Here is a 23,212-nt window from a genome sequence, read left to right as displayed (position 1 = left end):
TGGTGGTGGCGCACATTTTTAATCCCAGAACTCAGGAGACAGAGGCAAGCAGATCTCTGTGAGTTTTTGGCTAGTCTGGCCTACAAAGCTACACAGAAAACCTGGCTTGAAAAACAAACAAAAAAACAAACAAAACACACAAACAAACAAAAACCCCAAAACACCTTTTCCCACGTTTAAGGCGGTGGGGTCAGACCTCTTCTCATATTAAAATAACTATGGCAATATTTTAGAGGAAGGAACCTAGAGCCTAATTCCCAATAACTTCCCACATCCCCTGTGGTCTCAGGTGGTATGATCTTACAAACATGATTAACTGTTACTTCTATGCACTGTTCAAAAACCACAGCAAAACTATGTAGAATGTGCAAATGTTTCAAATATGATACTTGGGTTTAATGACTTTTTGTATTAGATACTTATTGGAGTAATAGTTCTGAGATTACTTAGGGCATCTTTAGATAAAAGGCTCAGAAGCAAAGGCCATGTGAATTTAGTTGAAATCCTATGCCACTGTGCCAACACAGTGGAGGGAGTCTGAGAATCTGGCTATCATCCTGCTTGGAAAGCAAGTTGGCCAGGAAAGCAAAGAATAGAGTAAAAAGGCAAGCCATGCCACTCATCACTGGGAGTTGGGGGCTGATTTTGGCAAAAACAGTGGAAAGGAGGTACCAGGTAGTATGTATTTCATGGTAGTTAAGGCATTACTACAAGTTCCCTCAAGTATTTTTCTATCATATTCCATAAAAGGAAAAATTAAGTGATCTTCAATAAAAAATCCTTCCTGACCCTCAAGAAAGAATTACAGCTCTTATAAAAACTCACTTTCATCCCCACATAGCTTCTGATGGATGTCTGTAGTCTCTCCACGTGGGGCTGAATTGAACTTTGTGAAACATGATTAAGAGAGGAACAGATTCCATCACCCCCAGTCAGTTCCCTCAAACTCCCAGGGATCCCTATTCTTTCCAGCCCAGAGTGCCTACTTTATTGCTTTTCTTGTTTATGTTAGGGTGTAAGGATTGCTGTCATATAAAGAGCAAACATTGTCCATGGTGACTATTCTTGTGAGACCCCCCAGATGCTGGCCACCAGGTGGAGACTGTTCAGGGGTCAGCTATTCCTTGGTTTGCACAGGAACCAAAACCCCAAATATTTACATAAAACTACCATACTAAAAGAAACTAATATAGATGAAACAACTACAGTCTGCCAGTTAGAAGTGACCTGGTTCCTCCAGGATGAGTCTGTGGTTTAGAGACAAGAAAGGTGGGGTTGTGGCTCCATTGGTGCTTGAGCTCTGCAAGGTCACCAGGCTCAGTCATTCTTCTGCCCTGTTTGGCACCCTTGATGTTGGCATCTTCTATTCATTACACTATTATGTCTTCCATTTAACCTTTTCCACTCTCTCTCAAATGCTTCATTTATGCCTTGTTATGCTATTTCCTCAATGGAGTGTGTGATGCTTGGCATAAGGTGTCATCTCATTTTTGCATCTAACAGCCTGCTCTCTTCCTGGAAGTCCTATGGATGACATCTATAGGCAATAGTCTTTCATCTACAAAGGATAAATGTCCACAGACTTCTTTCTTTCCTTTTCTTTTTTTCCTTTTTTATTTTTTAGAGGTTTGTCTTTGTTCCCCAGGCTGGCCTTGACCTTAAGCAATCCTCTGCCTCAGCATTTCAAGTAATTAGACAATAGAGGTGAACCATTGCACCTGTCTTACGGTTATTATCCTCAGTCTACAAAAAGGGGAGTTGGGGGGAAATCCAGGGATCAAAGCTAAAAGCTATTAGATTCTGGGGTTTGTGATCTAAGGCATGAAGAGCATATTTTATTCTGGGTCTTTCCCAGCCGTCAATACTTGCACAGTTCACAGTGTTAGAAAAATTAGAAGAGCCAAGTATGGTGGCATACTCCTGTAAAACAATAATTTAGGAGACACAGACAGGAGGGTCATGAGTTTGAGGCTAGTCTGGCTTCCAAATGAGTTCTTGGTTAACATATTATGCATATAAAGGCTCTGTCTATAACAGTAATATAGCAGGACAGAGCAAGGGCATTTCATTTGAAATCTGACAACAGTCATCATGAGCTACAGTTGAGTTGAAAATAGAGGTGCGGACTATAGAATTGGCTTAGTGTTTGAGAGGATTTGCTTATCTTCCAGTGGACTTTGCTTTCGTTTCTCACATCAACATGGCAGCTCAAAATTTATAAACCCAATTTTCAGGGGATCTAATACTATCTTTGCAGGATTTAGCCCAATCATGGAAGCTGGATCCTAGGATGAATAAATACACTACCCACCGATTCCCAGCCTTCAGGAGCCAGGAGACAATCAGACACACCAGAGAGTTCAGTCAAGCAAGAACTCATTTATTGTCCCACAGTAAGCATCTTTTAAAAGAAAAAAAATACAGAGCAGGGAAAAGATCCAGTCAATAATTTTAAAGGTCAGGCTATCACATGCCCAGGCACCCTACACTTTGCCTAGTGAACATGAGCTGTTCTTTCAGAGACCTCATCTGGTAAAATCTAGGAAACCAGTCATCTTTTTTGTAAACAACTCAGTGCCATCTTTGACAGGCTCCTGTGCCCTACAATTTTCAAAGCTCTATGGTTACCAGTTATGTACATCATACACAGTCATATATGTAGGCAGAATGTACATACACATACAAAGTAAAAATAGAGATGCAAACCTTTTTTACATTTGTTTTATTTGTTACTACATTCTGTGAAGATCACCTCCCTGTAGTAATAAAGTAAGTGGTTTAGATGAGTGACACACCCAACACAAATATCTCCAGATTTTACGCTTTGAAGCCTGTACCCCAAAATTTTAATGCCCTCTTAGGCTCATTATTAACCAACCATTTCATCCTAGATCATTGTACTATTTGGCAGCACATTCTTTCTTTGACTCTAAAATGTCCTACCTCCTATTCTTAAGAGATAGGATTTAAATTAATGGGGAAGCATGTTACGAATGTTCCTCCTTTAGGCCTAGGTAATCTATGGGGCCTTGTGTAGTATTTATCCCTGGCATACAAATAGAATTTGGCTGCCCATCCCACAATGAGGGATGCTCTCTCAGCCTATACTCTCGGGGGAAGGCCTAGGCCCTGCCCTGAATTAAATGACAGACTTTGGAGATCCTCCATGGAGGGTCTCATCCTCCTTGGGGATCAGGGTAGAGATTGGATGGGAGACTGGGGGGCCCCATGGTGGAACAGGGGATGAGGGGAGGGAGAGGGAGCTGGGTTTGACATGTGAAGCAAGCTTGTTTCTAACATAAATAAAAAAGAGGAAGGAAAAAAAGAATATCCCTCCTTTGTTGCTCTTGGTATGACAATTTTGGATACCAAAGAAGGAAAACTTGCTTTAGCAATTTTAATAAATTTTTGTCAAATAAGGAAACGTAGAAGATAATGTATTGAAAAATATCATTTTATATTATGAAAAGCAAACTAGAAAATTTCACTACTTTCCTACACAATAGAGGATCCCTCCACATTACCACCCAGACCCAGAAATTTCTTTCATGTTTAAACTCTTTTGAATTTAGGAATATACCTTGAAAAGTTTGAATTTAATAGTCTGTCATTATAATATCTGAGTTATTGTTCTATTCTTTTCCTTCATTATGAATTTATAGCCATTTTTTTCTGCTCACTAATAAAGCTTAGACAATGAAGGTATTTGTCTGCTCAGTGTCATACAAGATGAAACATTCTGGTCCTAGAAGTTTATATCTCATTCTCTACAAGTTTTGATGTGATGATAGTCAATGGAAGGTAGTCATGAAAGGTAGTACCTATGGTGAGAAATGTTATGTTATTAATTTGGTTCTCAGTAATGGGAACTTTTATTACTGATTTATTTTCTGTGAACTCCAGTACATTTTCTACACAATTATTGCATTTTGTGAGTGTCCAAGTAGATTTCTAATATGAGAGGATAACACATTGAAAGAACTGTGGGGTCTGCTCCTGATTCTTTAAATTGATTTCTTAAACAAACAATAATAGAGGAACAATTTGTACCATAATCTTGTAATATGAAAACAAACAACATAAAGAAAAACAAAGATAAAAGGAAAGAAGCATGAGAATTAGTAGAATTAGTTACTTTTGTGTTGCTGTGACAAAATTCTGAGGAAAATGTACTAAAACCAACAAGAGAACCTAGGTTTATTTTGACTGTTTCAGAAGGTTCTTGTGAGAGTCCTTCCCTATGTTGATCTCGAGCCCAGTGTGAGGAGGGACATCATAGTTTCCCAAGCTTGTGGTAGAGACTACTACCTCATAATGATGACACACACACACACACACACACACACAGAGACAGACAGACAGACAGACACACACACACACACACACACACACACAGAGAGAGAGAGAGAGAGAGAGAGAGAGAGAGAGAGAGTAGAGAGAGACAATCAAATATGTTACAAGTCTCTAAGGTACCAAGCAAGTTAACAAAGGAGATGAATATTCACAATTGTATCCCAAGTCACCACAGCACCCAATCACATCACAATATAAGAAAAAAGAGATGGGAGTGTCCTGAAATCAATAACACAACTGGGGCACCAGAGCAGTACTGAGTCAGCTTTAACCATGATTTGTCTACTTCTAACTGTCCCTTCAGCTTACCCCTGGCTTGAAAAATATTCACACAGCCTGCACAGCTCCTTGAGAAAGTACCTAGCATCAGTGGCAACTCAGGAGGAACTTTAGAGAAGCCTCAGCACAGGAAATGCTAGTAATTCCCACCTCCTGTCTACAGATCCTCTAGTGCCTGTATGTGAAGCCTCAAACCATTTCCTCTCATTCCTTATTCAATTGCATCCGATTCCATTGTGTCTAAAATGCAGAAATACTTCTCATTGTAGCATTTTCCTGTCCTTGACTCCCTTCCACAAGCCACTTGGCTACTTCGATGTGTATCAGTCCCCATGTAATAATGATATTTGTCATCAGCATGCTCTCTGAAAGTTTTCACAGTTGGCTATCGGTTTTACTGTGTTGATTCTCTAGTTGTCTGTTTTTACATTTTCTAATTCATTCTTTCTACTCGCAGGGATATGTCTTAATTTTCTCTTCCAGCTAAGCTATTGAATTGCTGGTTTTGTCCAGCAAACTTCTGAGTGAATTTATGAGGGATGAAGGAACTGAACCAACTTGGAGTGAGTGGTAAATCCCCATCCCTAATAACTAATAACACATTCATTGAAAAGGACAAATTCTCTAGCAAACAAATGGAGAGAGCTACAGGTTGAGCTGGATGTGTGATTTCAGGAAGGGGAAATCAGACATTAATTAAACAGAGTTTCAAAATGACTATTAAGCGCTTTGACATTCTTGTTCGACTCAAGATGTGGAAGTCAGTGGTGACAGAGGTCAGCAGATACTCCAATCTAAGGCAAATGTTGAACTTTCCTGAATATTGATGGTATGTCTTCAGTTCGCCCATCAACCCCCTGTACTAATCTCCCCACCTCCAACCCCCACACAGATCAATCTCCAGAGGAAAAGTATTATGGATTCCGGTAACTGCCTGATCACTAATCTTAGGAAGCCTTTTTGATGTGGGAAGAAATTATTTCACATTTTGAACAATGCTGATCATTGCACAGCCCTGAGACTATGAAAATCACTGTCCTGGGTATATTTGCAACAGGTGCATTTCATGGCTGGCACTTCAGTAAATCTGTTTGAAATGTAACTTTCAAGTTGAACTTCTCTTTTAGTATTTAACTCAAGGAAGTTTTACTCAAGTGTTTTTAGCTTTTATACTTGCAGGATGATTGCCTCAAATATAAAATAATTTCTACATTTTATCCTCTATGCATCATTTTCCCTACTCAATTTACTTGTAGAAATCATGAATCCCTCAGGTAACAGCCGTTTAAAGGGAGATCTAGAAAAGGAACAACTTTCTTACAGAAGTATTAAATTTTGACTGTTAAAAAATGGACACTTTCCTTTTTTTCTTGTGATTCACTGATTGTTTTTCTCATTGGAAAAGCTACATTAAGGAGAGTTCAAAAATCTATCAGTGGCATCAATAGACTTAAGGTCTTGGCAATTGTTGAGTTACTCCAGAGAACAATAGTAGTTGTTTAATATGTACTAGGCTTATGGAGCCCTTGGGACCTCCTTTAAACTGGAATTTCCCACTCCATCGAAAGGCCTGTGAATCTCATTTGAAAGAGCTACATCTCTATTCTGAAGTTTGCCTACTTCCACAATGCATCGATATTATTGGAAATCATTCCCCAACTTTCCTATGCTTTTCAGGGGGTTATGTGATTAAGCAACTCTGCTTGAGAAGTGTTATTACAGTCTGACTTTTCAGTAATTAGCATCCTGCCCTCTGAATACCAAGAAGAATCATCGACTAATTTCATTGACATGATTTACATCCCTATTTGGAACTACTTTTCTTTCTAACTCCCATTTCTTAATGCCCTGAGAATACTAGACATCTCATCTACCAGAAGATTTTGATAATCCAACATTTTTGAGAACTCTAACACCAACCACTTTTTTGGCATTTTGAACATAAGTAAATACTGAAAATGATGGCAAAAACTTAGTAGCTCACAGAGTGACTGATTATAACCAAAAGGGATGCTGAGAGCTAGAACAAAGTCTCCAATAATGTATCTGTTTTGTTATGACAGGAAGGAAATGATATTCTTCATCTGTGTTCATATTTATTTTTTTTTATCAGAACTAAACATTTCAAAGAGCATGAGTTTGTCCTTGCTCTCTGTACTAGTATGGGTTTGTTCTATTTGTTTCTAGTTGGAGTGTGTATGGATGTCTTGACACTCTTGATAGTTATCAGATGTTATAGTTTTTCCCTTTGTCACTAACTTTTAGTTTGATTAGTGAGCAGGTAAGGATCAGACAGAAGTTTTCTTACAAGAATGTGTTAGAAGAAGAATGCTTTCAATTTCATTTGCTGAGGGTGTGTGTGTGTGTGTGTGTGTGTGTGTGTGTGTGTGTGTGTGTGTGTGTGTGTGTTCTCCTTAACATGCTATGGCAGTTTAGATCTTGGATAAAGTTTTGGCAGAGCCTCAAAGAGAGACAAAGATGAAAGTGCAGGGTGTTTCAGACCCCTCCAGGCCCATGACAGCTGTGCTCTTCCATGGACTTCTACTACTTCCATGGATATACCCCAGCATTTTAAGACCCTTAGTCATTTTAGTCCCCATATTTTGTTTTAAGTTTGTTTATCTTAACTGAGAGTGACTCCTTCAGAATCCTCAGTTATAAAGGATTAATGCTGATTGCTTTTGGCTAATGCCCTGGGGATGGTGCTTCTTAACTAGGTAGGGAAAGCATGCTCTGAAGCAAATCAGATAACAACATTGTAAATGGTTTTTCCCACAGTGCTGCCTAGCAGTTTGAAGAGTGACAGTTCTCCAGGGACTGAGACTGCAATGCAAGTTCTCCCGGCATTGTTTCCTAGTCTGCATTTCCCCATAGCTTCAGGCTGTGAGACTGGAGTTCTCAAACCTTTGAAAGTGGTGCAATGAGGTGTAAACTTAGACCTAATTCCAAATGCATGCCGCACCCCTTTAGCTCAGATTCAGCTACATAAACTTTTGGTGAATTTCCATAATCTGGGTATTAAGTTTATAGATGAGGTGAGAGCTTCAACAGCTCATATGGAGAGCAGAGTTCTGGAGGTGCCGGATTTAGCACCAGGGGCCTGCATTTTCATGATGAACGTTAACCTGAAAATGCAGTATACAGCACAATACCTTTAAAAGCATGTATTTGATTGCAATAGCATACATCATTTCTGCCAATCTTTTTCCTCCCTCCAGTACCCCTCAGCTGGAGGGGGCAAGGAGGAAAGGCTCCTTGTTAGTTGTCCAACTCAGAGTGGTCAGATTTCAAACTATACATACAGTAACAAACAATGAACTCAGTACTGTAAGTTTTAGTAAAACAACTAAAAGTAAGTAAATACAATAAAAAGCTAAGATTACAAAGCACATTGGAATATGCAATACAGGAAATGTGTGCACAGAATAATGAAGGTAAACTTTGGAGACCATTAATCTTTGTCTGCACAACAAGTTCTAGGCCAGTCATGGTGAGATCCTGTCTCAACAACAACAACAAAAAGTGCATTTATACAGGGAGCTTTGAAGATTGAAGAAGATATTTACAATGATTCACTTATGGACTACGTCAGAAATTATTTTAACAGAGAAATCATAGAAAGACTAAATTTATCAGGAAACATTTAAGTCTCTGAACCTTAAGTCCCCAAATTTCCTTCTTCTCAACTTGACATCATGTGTCTTTATCTAGTTTACATTGAACCATACAATTTCTCATATCTAGTTGACACTGAGCTGAAAACTTGTAGAGCCCTTACTACAGGCAAAGCTAATTAAAATTAATTTGAAACTTACAGGCTGTTAAGATTTCTTAAAAACCCGATTGGAAGACTTGGACAAAAGAATCTTATGAAAGAAAAATCACTTTCTATAAATCTTCTGAGAGAGATGTAAATTAAACAAGGAGCCATTTGGAATTCATGCTGTGTCACTTGAACAATGACAAATGTTATACCAGTGGCATAATAAGCCTCATCCAACAGGAATAGGAGAAGGAATTTTTGAGAGAATAAAAGGGCTGAAAAACATGGCTAGACTCAAAAGCTGTTACTTCTTTTAATTTTCCACCTCATTACCATCTCAGATGGGGATAGCTGAACATGCAGAATTTATGCCCCTTTATTATTAAATACTTCCCTATAAGCTACAGTTTTGTCCTCAGGGTATATGTCTGACTGTATGTGATTGTCTATAAAGTGTTTTATAGTCGTCCACATCGCGCACGGGAGCCACAATAAAAATAATGTAACTATTATTGTAGGATGATTTACCAAACACAGAGTTCAAGAAATTAGCTGTGAAGTTCCTATTATTTACAATTAAAATTCATCCAAAACCACTGGCATTTCCTGTTTTGAAAATGTGAACTACTGAATTGCTGTCATATATTTGAAAAGAAAGGAAAGAGAACCAAGGAATGGGGCTTGTTACTCAAGGTCTCCCAGCACTTTCCAGACCATGGGAAGTCCTTTCAGTTTTCTGATTCTTCAATTTCTCTCAGGGTTTGAAACATTGGTTCCAAGCTCATGAGCGTTCTCTCTGTTTCTGTTACTCAACTCCTGGTTTTATGTCAGGTTTTCAAAATCTCATATTTTGTGATAATCTGTGTATTTTATGCTTCACTGAGTTGAATGTGACTTCCTGGAGAGCCAGCTTCTCAACCTATTTATCATTTTGTCACATGAATTAATGAATCTTCGGGTCATTTCCAGGCTTAACTGTACATGAAAAATGTATTTTATCATCTTTAATGATTTACACACATATCCTATACCTTTATAAGTATTAACCAAATTAATATATGCATTAATATGATGAGTAAGATGACACGTCCTTCAAAATTATAAGATGATGTCTAAGCTCTGATCTTATTTGGCAATGTCTGCAAAATTACCTTCTTTAACAGGAAATTCTTGTGCTCAAGTCTTTCAGTTGATTTTTTTTCTTTGAAGTGTTAGTCAATCATACATACTTAAATTTCAGTCAGCAGAAATGAATCACTTAATATTTAATCAGATGTATAGGCTGTTAATGTAAGCATCAGTTGACAATTTTTATAACATAGTGCTCTAAGCTGGCTCAGCCCTTAAAGGCTCCAACTCCCAACCAGAGAGAGCGTTGTTGAAGTTGGATGTTTGACTTCATGTTCTAAAGTCTGATTACTTTTCCTTCTGTTTACCACAAGTACATTTTACAAAAGTCAGTGATCTTTTATGTCTCTTGCTATATCTGGCCCACTACCTTGACTTGCTGCAGGGGAAAAACCAGTATCATTCAAGGTGAATCCTGTTCTCTATGGGTTTGTGATTAGGATGAGCCCAGCCTGAGGTTTCAGAGCTTAAAGTGGATATGGAGAGCATCTCTGTTAGAGAAGCAAGCAATGCTAGAGAGGTGAGACATGAATGGGAACACGCAGGTACTATAAAGTCCAGAAGGACTAATGCATCTTTTTTGAGAAGAGTAACGCAGTGTGACTGTCAGAAGAGCATCAGAGAGGCAGTATCTGCATGGAGGGAGATACCTCCCTGGGACTGGCCAGCTAGAGTGAGAAAGGCATCCTTATGAAAAAGAAGGGCAAGATGCGACATTGGGTATAGGAAATGAGCAAATGAGTCAGTGGTGATGAGCAACCAGAACCATTTTTATTATCAAAAAAGGGAGTTATAGACTCTGAAAAAAGTAAATTAATATGTTATCAGTTATGTTGTACTAGAACTGTAAGGATGTAAGCAAAGTCATCACCACTGAAAGATAAATATAAAAATGAAATATGATGTACACATGCTTATGTATGAAAATAAATAAATGTACATTGTTACATTAAACTTTCTTATAAATGTGTTCCTACTTTTCCAAACTTTGCTTGACATCAGGGATAACACATGAAGATGAACATATCTAGAAAATAGTTCAAGTCTTCTAAATGTTTTTCCCTGACACAAACCAGTATTCAGTGGAAAGGTACCTTATTACTGGGATGTGGCAAGAAGATAGACACAAGGTGAATCTGGGGCATTATATGTAAGAAAATAATTTCCCAAAGATTCATGGAAACATCAAAACATAGGGAGTGCTATTGGGCAATCTGTTTGTATTTCATCACTAAAATAGAGAATATTAATACTAGATTTTAGCTTGTTGAGTAAAATGACAATAAACAAAGATGTCTACATTGAAATAAATAAGAAAACAGAACATAAATAAATATGTAGAGAATTTGATTATCAGTAGTTTCTGTTATGTAACAACAACAAAGATAGCACTTATTATCTGCCATGTTTTTTTCAACATTCATCCAGAGACATTTGGGATGTGACAACATGTTGACCTGGGATAGATTCTAATATTTTGAGACAGAGTTTGATAGCATAGCCCAAGCAGACCCTGACTAACCTAATATCACAGCCTTCTAAGCCTTCTGAGTACTGATATTGCAATATGACCTACTACATAAATTTTAAGTCTGGATTATTATCTATAGTTTACAACCCCCCCTCACCACTGCATGTTTTCCTTTGCTTCACAGTCTCATCAACACTACACACAATTGAGAAGGTGTGGTATGATATCTTACTGCATTACAGTTGAGATTTGCATTGCATTGACCATTTGTGATATTTAATACCCTTTTATTTACTCATAGGGTATTTGTACATCTCTGGAGAAATTGTGGGGGTTTTTTGTTATGGAGTTCTAGAATTCCTTGAATATTTTGGATATTGGTCCTTTAACCAATCCATTGTGTCAAGGTAAGTGTTTGCACCTCCTGAAAAGCTATTTGTTCTTTGGACATCATATTGTAGATCTATAATCCCAGTACTTGGGAGGTGGAGGAAAGAACATCAGGATTTCAAGATCAGTGTTGGATACACAATAAGTGGAGGCCTGTCTAGGCTACACAAGAACCTGTCTCAAACAGCAATTGTGATTCCTACATTGAAAGCTTAACTGCAGGTGATGACTTGGGGAGATAGAACTCACCTAAAGTAACTAGTCAGGGCCTTCCCTGTAAGTGGAATTAATGCATTTAAAAACAATGTGGCAGACACATCTGGATCCTCAGCCAGGTGATGTTAGGACAAAGACATCTACAGTCCATAACATGAGTAATTAATTTCCCTGGTGTATAGGACTTAAATTTCCCAATATTCAGAACTCTGAAAGCTTTCCCTTATTTATTAGTAATGAAGGCTATAGGTGATAATTTATTATAGCACCCTCAATGGAATTAGATGTATAGTTTGAAAATATTTCTCCATGCTTTAGAGTCCCCTTCTAGTCTATTGATTGTTTTCCTTGGGAACATAGAAGGCTTTTAATTTTTAGTCCTACCTGTCCATCTTTACTTCCATTGCCCATGCTTTCCAGCTCTTATTGTTCTTTTAGCTTTAAGGTTTCAAATTTCACTTAAGCCTTCAATACACTTTACTTTGGGAGTATACTGTAAGATATGCACATGCTTTATTTATAAGTAGACATTCAATTTTCTTATTGTTACATATTGAAGAAAAATCCTTCAATTCTCAACAATGTGAGTATCCCTAGAGGACATTATGTTAGACACAAGATCAGTTGCATAAGATTCCAGTTATATTGAAACTCACATAAAGAGTAGAACAATATACATAAAGACTATGCTCAAGTCAGTAGGAAGGAAAGGGGGACATTCTGGTTTGATTCTCAATGGCCTCTGAATGCTCCTGTGTCAAAAGCTTTATTGCTAACTGATGGGCTTTTTGAAAGATATTAGATCATGAGGACTTTCAAAATCAACAGATAGAATTCAATAAAGATGGGGGAAACTGAGTAGTGGGGCCTGGTAGGAAGCAGCAGTTCACCAACATGATACATTTGAAGGATTTGATTTTCCTGGCCCTTTCCTGGCCCACTCATTTCTTGAAAACTATGAGAGGAGCTCTACTGTCCTAAACTTTCCACTGTGTCAAGGGATCTTGCCATGGGGCTCCAGCAAGAAAACCAGACAACCAGGGACTGAAATATTTGAAGCTCTGATGCAAATAAATCTTTCATCATTTAGATTGATTTTTCTCAGGCATTTTGACACAATGACAAAAGTGGGCTAGCAAAAGTATTAAGCAAATTTTAAAAATTGCATTTGTGTAAGATCTATAAAAATAGGAACCTGTGCAGTTTAGTATCTATCATTAACAAACATCAGATATTTATTTAGAACATAAGGATTTTAGAAGTGAGTGTGTCACTCTGCTACACAGCCCATCTCAAGCACTAGTGTTGAATATCATTTGCTAGGTAGCCAACATAAACTTTTACCTTCAGTTTAACTTTGGCCTTCATCTTGCTTTATGTATTTAGTCAATCTGTACACACTTGCTTTTTGACAATCTGTTCATAAATTTATTATCAAATTCAAATTTAAAAATCATAACCTGCGTCATTTTTTAATATGTACTCCACTGAAATTTCTATTTTTATATTTGCTCCCTAATGTCCAATACCATTTGAATCATTTTCAGCATTTATTTATGACACAAATGTTCACTGAATGTATAGTATGTGTCAGACTTTTTTTACGGTAATTAAGAATGTGTTGCCAGGCAGAAAAAACTTTTCTGTGCCAGGATCTGAAATTCTGTCCCTATCTTGGCCATGAAATTTCAAGTTTTCAAAGTTTAGTGCTTTGCCTCAATTATTTACGTCAGTTATTTACTGACTTGGCTCTTGCTTCTGAAGATTTGCCTAAGAAAATTGCCATGAGTTTCTGATGTCTCTATGCAGAGCTCCTCTCTTTATCTCATTTATTCTGAGTTTACTTCTTGGCATGTCTAATTGCTTTTATTTATATTCATATGAAAGTCAGTTTGTGCTACCTTCTTATGAAAGGTTTAGCCATAACTTTAAACTTGCTATATAACATTGTGCTGGTTTGGAAGAAATTGGTCCCCTTAGGGAGTAGCACTATTAGGAGGTGTGCCTTTGTTGGAGTAGGTAAGGCCTTGTTAGAGGAACTGCGTCACTGTTTGGAGGTGGTCTTTGAGATCTCCTAAGCCCACATTATACCCATTGTGGAACAGAAAGTTGCCTTGGCACCTTAGGATCAAGATGAACTCTCAACTCTTTCTCCAGTACCATATATGCCTGCATACCACCATGTCCCACCATGAAGATAATGGACTAAGCCTCTGAAACTGTAGGCTAGCCAGGATTAAACGTTTTCCTTTATAAGAGTTACCACAGTCATGGTGTGTTTTTACAGAAATAGAAACTCTAAGACAGAAATCTCCCTGGTTTTTCCCAACATATGGATTTCAAATCTCTTTCAGACACAAGAATAGTCTTAATGTGATCTTAGCACTATTATTTCAAGTTGAAACTATTGTCCAAACTCTCTTAGGTCCATTGACTATAACTGATTTTGTTATTAAGCCTTGTAAACATGAGGTGACTCTGCTTTGGTAAGTATGTCATGACTCACTGAGAGATGATTTACAGATAAAAGTTGTCTGAATGAATATTGGCTATCAGGATAAAATTTAGTAAAAACAAAACTAAATCATATTTGACTTGAAGATGGAGAAAGAGGAGTTGTGTTTGAATTGTTACTCTTAAGATGAATCTTGAAAAAAAGAAGATCAGCTGGTTTCCCACACATACCTGAAGCAGCAAGTCTTGAAGTCAGAGAAACAGGGTGAACTAAGTCAAGAGATTCAGAACATGGCATGTGAAATGAGAAAGACAGTCTTACATAAGGTATGTGAAAGCATATGAAAATAGATAAAAAGACATTTCAAAGCCAGCCTCACAGATCATATAGAGTGCTTGTTTTGCTAGTAAAATTGTCACCATTTCCCATGTGTTCTCATGTCACTAGAGATCACTATTGTTTCTCTGAAAAATTCTAACCTATGGTGAGAATCAAAGCCTTCTTGGGATCAGCTATGACGTCTTTCCTGACTCCACCAAGGGAAGCAGATTACAATCCAGTGTCTTCTGTTTCTGTGCCACATGTGTGCATAGCTCAATTTCAGTGCCACTCCAGGGCAGCAGCTCCCCCCAGCCTTGCCAAAGATTTTCAGATTCCTGTAAAGTATCTGTGTGTGTGTGTGTGTATGTGTGTGTGTGTGTGTGTGTCTGTCTCTGTCTCTCTCCCCTTTCTCCTACATATATATGTATATATGTATATATATATATATATATAAGCATATTACTCATTTTTTGGAAATTTCATACATATAGTCAACATATTGTGATCATTTCCCTCCCTCTTGTCCACTTGAGCTCTTCCCAGGATCCCTCATCACACCATCCTTCAAAGTTCATGTAAGTTTTATTACTATTATTATTTACTTAATAACAGGAAAAATAGTGATGCCCACATGTACATGGGTTTCATCCACTAAAGCAGAAAAATCTACCAGTGTTCCAAGTGCTAAGAAAAAATGACTGTGAGTCTTTGGGCATAGATGGTACATCTGTACCAAATGTCTCAGAGGAGTCAGAACTAATGTGAGAGCAGGAGGATGGGTGGGGTGCTGTGATATGCTGCCCTCTGGACATGACATAGCTACGGCGCACATGAACCCATAGCAGCTGTGGCTACCCACACAAGATCAATCAGGTTAAAACTTCCAGAATGACAAAAAGGCAGCCCACAGAATGGGAAAAGATATTCACTAACCCCACATCTGACAGAGGGCTGAGCTCCAAAATTTACAAAGAACTCAAGAAGCAAGTCTCCAAAACACCAAAGGATCCAATTAAAAAGTGGGATACAGAACTAAATAGAGAATTCTCAATAGAGGAGTCTAAAATGGCTGAGAGGCACTTGAGAAAGTGCTCAACATCCTTAACCATCTGGGAAATGCAAATCAAAAGAACTCTGAGATACCATCTTACTCTTGTCAGAATGGCTAAAATCAAAAACACCAATGACAATTTATGCTGAAGAGGTTTTGGTGAAAGGGGAACACTCCTCCACTGCTGGTAGGGGTGCCAACTTGTACAGCCACTTTGGAAATCAGTATGGAGATTCCTCAGAAAAATGGGAGTAAACCTACCACAAGACCCAGCAACACCACTCTTAGGCATATATCCAAAAGATTCACATTCATACAACAAGGACATCTGTTCCACTATGTTCATAGCAGTATTATTTGTAATAGCCAGAATCTGGACACAACCTAGATGCCCCTCAACCGAAGAGTGGATAGAGAAAATGTGGTACATTTACACAATGGAGTACTATTCAACAGGAAAAAACAATAGAATCCTGAAATTTGCAGGCAAATGTATGGCACTGGATGAAACCATCCTGAGTGAGGTAACCCAGTCACAAAAAGAGACACATGGCCTGTACTCTCTCATATATGGATTTTAGACATAGATCTGGGGAGTGCTAGCCTACAATCCCATGGCCAGAGAGTCTGGGAAACAGAACCTTCATTCAGTGGCTGATGGAAGCAGAGGCAGACTCCCACGGCTAAGCACTGAGCTGAACTCAAGAAATCCAGTGTCAGAGAGGGAGAACTGATGACCAAAGGGGTTAAGACTGAGCTGGTTTAGCCCCCAGAAACAGCTGACCTAACAAGGGTTAGCTCTTGAATCCCAGACTGATGCCTGAGAATCAAGCATGGGATCAAGACCCCCTGAATGTGGGTGTCAGTGAGGAGGCCTACGTAATCTATTGAGCCTTGGGTAGTAGATCAGTATTTATCCCAGGTGTACAAATGGTCTTTGGGCTCCCATCCAACAATGAGAGATGCACTCTCACCCTGGACTCTCGGGGGAGGGTCTAGGCCCTGCCCTGGATGAAATGACAGACTATGGACATCCCCAAGGAGGACCTCACCCTCCCTGGGGAATGAGGGGATATTGGGGGGGTTGGTGGGAGGGTGCGGGAGGAGGGGAGGAAAGGGAGAGGGACCTGGAATTGATATGTGAAGCAACCTTGTTTCTAATTTAAATTTAAATTTAAAAATAAAATATAAAAAAAATTCCAGCATGTAAGGAGTTAGGAATCTTGAACTAGCTGGGAAGCTGTTAGCAGTAGATGCCTTCTGGAGATGGACACTTGCTTTTCTCCAAAGAACCTTGACTGTTTCAATGACAACTGGCTAATTTGTACTTCTCCATTATCTGCCGAATTGATGGTGGTTTGTATTCAGTAAAGGATAGATACATTCCCTACTGAATTTTCCTGATGTTCTAGTCTAATTTTGTGACAGGATGACTTAACATAAGAAATAATCTGTCAAATGCAAACTTAAATATTGTCACAAGGTAGTGACAATTTGAAATTCATTAAACTTGGATGAAGGAGGAAGCAGTGGTGCCCTTAAAATATCAAAGAAGTAAATACCACTCTTAATAGTCACTATTATGTAGTTCTTTGCTATTTTCTTTTATGGAGGACAGAGAAAGGAGAGGGAAATGGATATAAATTAAACATTAGGGCTTTACTTTATCGTTGAGTTTAATGATAATGGTTTAATTCTTGTTTATTTCTTCTTGTATTTGAAGTATAGATGCTTAAAGTGCTTCCCCAGAGAGAGATGTTCATAGTCCAGAGCATCAAGCTAACTGGTTGTATGGGCTGCAATATTTTTAGCCTATTTAATCTGACATCTTTCCAACATGTTCAAGTTGAAGTTTTACTTTATTTTTTGGTACAGATTTTACATTGCCCTCCTTTTGCATCTGAAATGTAGAATAATGTAGTTATGTTCAGATTGATCAGAATCGTTAAGTCAGTCATTTATAGTGAACACTGTCAAGTAAATCTAGTAATGGGATCCCCAATAGATTGTACAAATCTATCATTAATTATCAAATCATTTCCTCTCAATATTATTCTGATATTTAAAATTATAAGATATCTGAAGAAAATTCTGTCAATGCTAAATTGTTGATATGATTGGGTTTTAAATGACAAATGCAGAATTTTATTACTATATTTTTCAGACATAGGCTTTTCACACTTTTTTCATGAATTGCTGTCATTTAGTGTTATGTAATTTCATGCAAAATTCAATGTTTGCTTGAGTTGTTAGATTTTGGTATGGATGTTTACCTATTTAGTGCATTTTAAAAGGTGCCTTTTATAACCTATACTGAGAAACCGGATAGGCAACTCCATCAGTACCAATGTCCAGAGATATCTGTCATCTTGAGAGAAGATGCAGGTGCCTCTGTCTTCACAAAGGAATGGAGTTAATTTTTCATTAAACTAACACTTGATTGCTTTGATCAGTGCCATATGTATCCTGTTGCTTTTCTACTACAAACCAAGGGCTTGGCTTTCTCTGGATTGGGATCAAGATATGATTACCATTTTGGAGACTGAGGAACCTTCATCATCTCAACACTGTATTTTCACATCAGCAGAGCCCTCCCATGTGATCACATTAGTCTAACACATGGTCTTAAGGTGAAGATGGGTGGCACAAATAGACTTTTCCAAAGACAACAAACTGCTAACAGGTACCACAGCAAGAATAGAAGTTTCCACTGAATGTGTCCCTAGGAAAACTTTTAGTTTTAGTTCTTTTATAAATCTGAGGGTTCATGGTTCAGGGTGGAGTGTGGTCCTTTAAAGCCGCAGTAATTAATGGAGTACTTTTCTCTTACATTCTAAATAATGTCTGTAAAACAGAAATTATAATAGCAATTTCTGCAAAGTAGCCTGCCTGGAATCAGTCTGTCTTGGGAGCGGGTAAGTTGGTAACCAGCAAGTTCCTGTGATTCTCCTAACTCTAACCCTCTATCCCCTACAACACTGGGGTTGTAATTGTTTGCAATGCCAAATCCAGCTTATTATGTGGATACTGAGGATTTGAATATGGTTTTTGTAATTGTACAACAATTCTTCTTAATCACTGAGCCATTCTTCATAATGAATACTTTTCATTCTAACTAGATAAAATTATTTTTCTAAGTTTTTATAAATTGGGGTTTTATTTACTTCTGAAGGTAACAAGTAGGTTGTCCTTAGGTCCCCTCAGTGCTGTTGGAATCATTTGGGGGATCTTTGATCACACTGTGAACTTTGAGTTAGCATTTTCATTAATTAAATAAAGTTAACCTTGGGTCAAGAGACCCAAGAGTTAGTAACTAGATGACAGAAAGTAGTCATAGAGCACCAGATGGCTTCTGGAAAAGATGGAGAGATGTACTGGAAGTGGAAGGAAGGGATTTTGAGTGGGGTGTTGGTTTTTTCTTCGTGGCAGTACAGAATGAGCACATGGATTTTGTTTTGTGCAGGGGCCTGGGGCGGGGGGTGAATGCTAACAGGGAGAGAAGGTTAGCTAGTTGCTACTCAACCTGTCTGAGTTAGCAGGTTTTCACCCCAGTCTTGAATCTCCAGTCTTACTTATAAACAGAACCATAGAGAATTAGTTAAAGCTACCTTTAGCAGAAGCAACAGAGTTGGTGCCTGTGGGATCAGAATTCTAGTCTGGCTGTGGCCTGAGCAGCGGGGCCACTGCCAGAGAAGCTGGCAGGTAACTGCTGAGTCGTAATTGCTTGCTGAAATAGCAGCAGATTAAGGCACAGCCATTGTGCCAAAGAAGAAAAGCAACAGGAACCATGGTCCTGCTATGTAGCTGCCCTATTCAATTCAACTGTGTGACTTCCCCAACCTTTGCAATGTTTCTTTACATTGAGTGCCTGGCTTTCTGTAGGCAGGTCACTCACAATGTAAGAGAGGTTTTTGAGAAAGAAAAGTAAAAAGTAAAAATGCTATTGTATATGCTATCCAACAAAGTCAAAATAGTAATTAAAAATGAATTGAAATGGGCATTATCAGAAAGTATGAATTGGTTTCTGGTCAGTAGACTTATTACACATTTTGATGTATGCACTTTGGTGTTCAAATTCATCAAAAGACTAAATGATAAACATTTTAAGAGCTTTAACACTCTTATGAAAAAAAAACAAGTCAAAAGCAAAATGAGTACTAATTATTCCACACTTCTTGCATGAAGGGTTTTTTAATAGGTTCATTAGGAGCTGTCAAGAGCAGGTTGAGATAACTATTAATCTTCAGAAATAGAAGGTCCTAAATGAGTAAGAGAAAAGGTAATGACAACAAAATAAATAGGACTTCTATTTCGGACTTCTCAAGGGGCATTTAAAAACATTAGTCCATCTAAGTTGTTTATTATTCTCACTGACATACAGATATTGAAAAATTAATACAGTTTCCACGAGAGTCAGAAAATTTTTCAGAAACACTGACTCATGTGGCACAAGTTTAAAATGTTCAACTTACAGCAACACTTCCTATCTGTTAGGATATTAGGATTGCACCTTTCAAAATGATATGGAATGATAAAATTGGACTCTTAGTCTGACTACATAGTTTCTGCATTTATACATATCATGAGTGGAATGGTTGTTAAGAATTTTTATTCAATAAATTAGCGACTATAGAGTTTATAACTGGCCTATATTACTGGAACTTAAACAATGAAACACCACTACTATCGCAAGTTGGTTAGTTATGCATCATCAATATATAATTGTTTTCTTGAAACAATATATTTACAAACATAAACTGTTTTATTCAATACTTATTTCAACATACAGAGGCTGTTTGAAAAATTTAAATTTTGTGCTTTGCAGAAGTTTAGTATTTTCTTTATTTAAAAAACAGGTTCTCTTCTTAGAATATCAAGAATATAAATATAAGCTAATTGAATATTTAAGCACTTGGTAATTGGCAAAAGTTACAAATATTACCTGAACAAAGTAACCACTACGAATTCAAGGCCAGCCTATACTATACAGGAAGACCATGTCTCAAAAGATAAAGTAAAATGAGGGCTCACTGACTTAAAGCACTTTTAATCCTTGAGAATTTCATATGTGAGTGTTGTATTTATAACATTCTCCCCTCCTTCTCCTTGCTCTAATTCTTCCCACATTCCTCTCACTCCTCTCAAATCATTACATATATAGAACACACACATGTGCAGACTCACATGCATACACACACACACACACACACACACACACACACACACAAACACACACATCCCTACAGGGGAGTTTCCCTTGAGAAAAATTGTTTCTCTCTCTCTCAGTAGATGTTAACTATCTGTAGGTTTTCTGGTGATGGGATCCTATGATAATTTTCTCATCCACATTGACATGCCTATTTGTTAATTGTTATGTCATCATTTTTTAGCTAGACATATTGTTGAAATTTCTTGGATACAGTTTCCTTGACACATATAAAGGGCACATCTCTCAGCAGATTTCTTGCCCTTGTATTCTGAATTTTGAATGCTTTTGGCATATCCTAAGAAGTGGTCATAGATTTATTTTTAGTTTTTGAAACTCTCTAAATATATTTTGATAGTGGTGACATTACTTTACAGTCCTACCAAAATTCTAAAAAAAAAAAAAATAAGCTACAGATAGATCAAAGACTTTCAAAATACATATCAATGAAATTGAAATAGTAGTAAACTTTCAAGGATAAAGTTGGAATGAAAGTAGGTGCAAACAAATTTAATCAGTTATCTCCCACTTGCAATGGCTGAACCGGCTGGATAAATGAAACAGGGAAGCCACTTAGTGTGTGAGTGTAGGTGAGTGGTAAGAGCAAAGGTTCTGGGTCTCTATTCTCATTCCCATTAATGTGACCCCTCCAGACCTTCTGAGTTTTCAAGATAAACCACAAACTCTTATAGCTGCATGTGTGGAATCGATTTGTTAAATGACAATATATCACTTGTTAACAACTTATTAAAACATTTTATGAACACTTTTTGGGTCAGTAAAATATCACCATTTCTAGATGTGTGTAACAGAGCAGAATCAAGGTCTACCTCCTGTGTGAACCCAGGCACAGCCCAGTATTTTGAAAAGCATGATTGTTCTGTGACATGCACTTCCTGTTTTATTATATCCCAAAACAGAATGAAGATGATGGGCCACTTCTTTTAATATATGACTTCACATTTGGGAATCTAATTCTTCATTGAGGAATAGAAATATCACAGGGTAAGTTGTCAGCTTAGATAAGACTTCAAACCATGTTTTTAGATTCTTTCCTTTATACCAGTGTTTGAAGCAATATTACCCAATTATTCTAAACCCCAGTTTTGGGTGACACTATTCCTGGGTAGACATTAACATCCCAGATAAGGAACAAATGACATACCAAAGAAAGGTTAATGCCCGATCCAACTTTGTGAATCAATGGGCTTTATTGAGGTTATTTACAGGAGTGTGGATGAGGGGGTAATTATAGCAGAAGTAACTCAGAGGCATTGTGTACCTAAAACTCCATTCTGCATTGGTAACAGAACACAAAACTGGGAACCTTGAAGTCACCACACTATTTTCAGGCAGTTGAGGGAGAATGTCTTTGAAGCAGCTCAGGTGGTCAGAACCTTTTCCAGGATGATCAGCTGGTCTCTGCTACTTCAGGGCTGCACAACCTGTCTGAGAGTCCTCTCTGCAGCTAGGCTGGTACTACTGGTTCTAGACTGTCTGAAATCTTTTGATTTTTTACTTTCTAAGGTTAAGGAGCTTCCCTGCTGGGTGGAGGTCTTTTGCCGTATAACACTCAATAGACTAAAATTCTGTTTCAGTCCTGCTTTCCAAGAACTCAAAATATTCATAAGTAATTTTGCTTTATATTGAAAGCCTTAGTCAGCTACGAATATGAGCCTATGTCCTACTTTAAAGTAGATAGAAATCTCCATCAATACCTTCATCTGTGATGGGAGCAAGGGCTAACACCATGGTTCTTATAGAACCATTGGTTTTATAATTCGTAAAACTTTTTAGGGGCTGGAGAGATGGATCAGTGATTCAGAGCACTTACAGCTACTGAGAGGACCCAAGTTCAGTTACCAGTAACCATGTCCATGGCTCAAATTGCCTAGAGCAGTAAAAATTAAGTAAATACAGCACTCATAAATGGAATTCCAAAAGGAAACATCACTTAAAATATGTAATGTAAACTTTCTTTCTTTCTTTCTTCTTCTTTTTTTCTGAGACAGGGTTTCTCTGCATTGTTTTGGAGGCTGTCCTGGAACTTGCTCTGTAAACTAGGCTGGCCTTGAACTCACAGAGATCTGCCTGCCTCTGCCTCCCAAGAGCTGAGATTAAAGGCATGCACCACCAACAGCTTATTTCTAATTTAAATAAAAAAAGAAAAAAATCTAATATAAAAAGTAATGCACCAGAAATGCCAAACTAATTGTACCAAACAAACTATAGTAAGCTATTCCAGGTTTAAAAAGACCTCCAAATTCCTGGCTTTTTCTATTACTTAATTTTTACAATTCACTTTGAACTTGATATGCTAAATATCACAAATACGGTGTCAATGAGCGAAATGAAGAGAGCTAATAGGTAATTAGAGTTAGCTGCTCATAGTGGAAAATGACTATTTATTATTGAAATGAATTGAGTAGGATGCATCAAATCCTTAATACAGAATGGTGTAAACTATTCCCGTCTCATTAGTATGAATTACTCCTAAGTAATGCATTGTTTCAGTGCCTTCAAAATCATAATAAACACATAGACATAATTTAGAACATCAAATGTATGATGCTTGCATA

The sequence above is a fragment of the Mesocricetus auratus genome, unplaced genomic scaffold (assembly GCF_017639785.1).
Source record: "Mesocricetus auratus isolate SY011 unplaced genomic scaffold, BCM_Maur_2.0 Super-Scaffold_100691, whole genome shotgun sequence".
Lineage (NCBI taxonomy): Eukaryota > Metazoa > Chordata > Mammalia > Rodentia > Cricetidae > Mesocricetus > Mesocricetus auratus.
The sequence above is the reverse complement of the archived record's forward strand: the minus strand, read 5'-3'. Positions refer to the sequence as shown.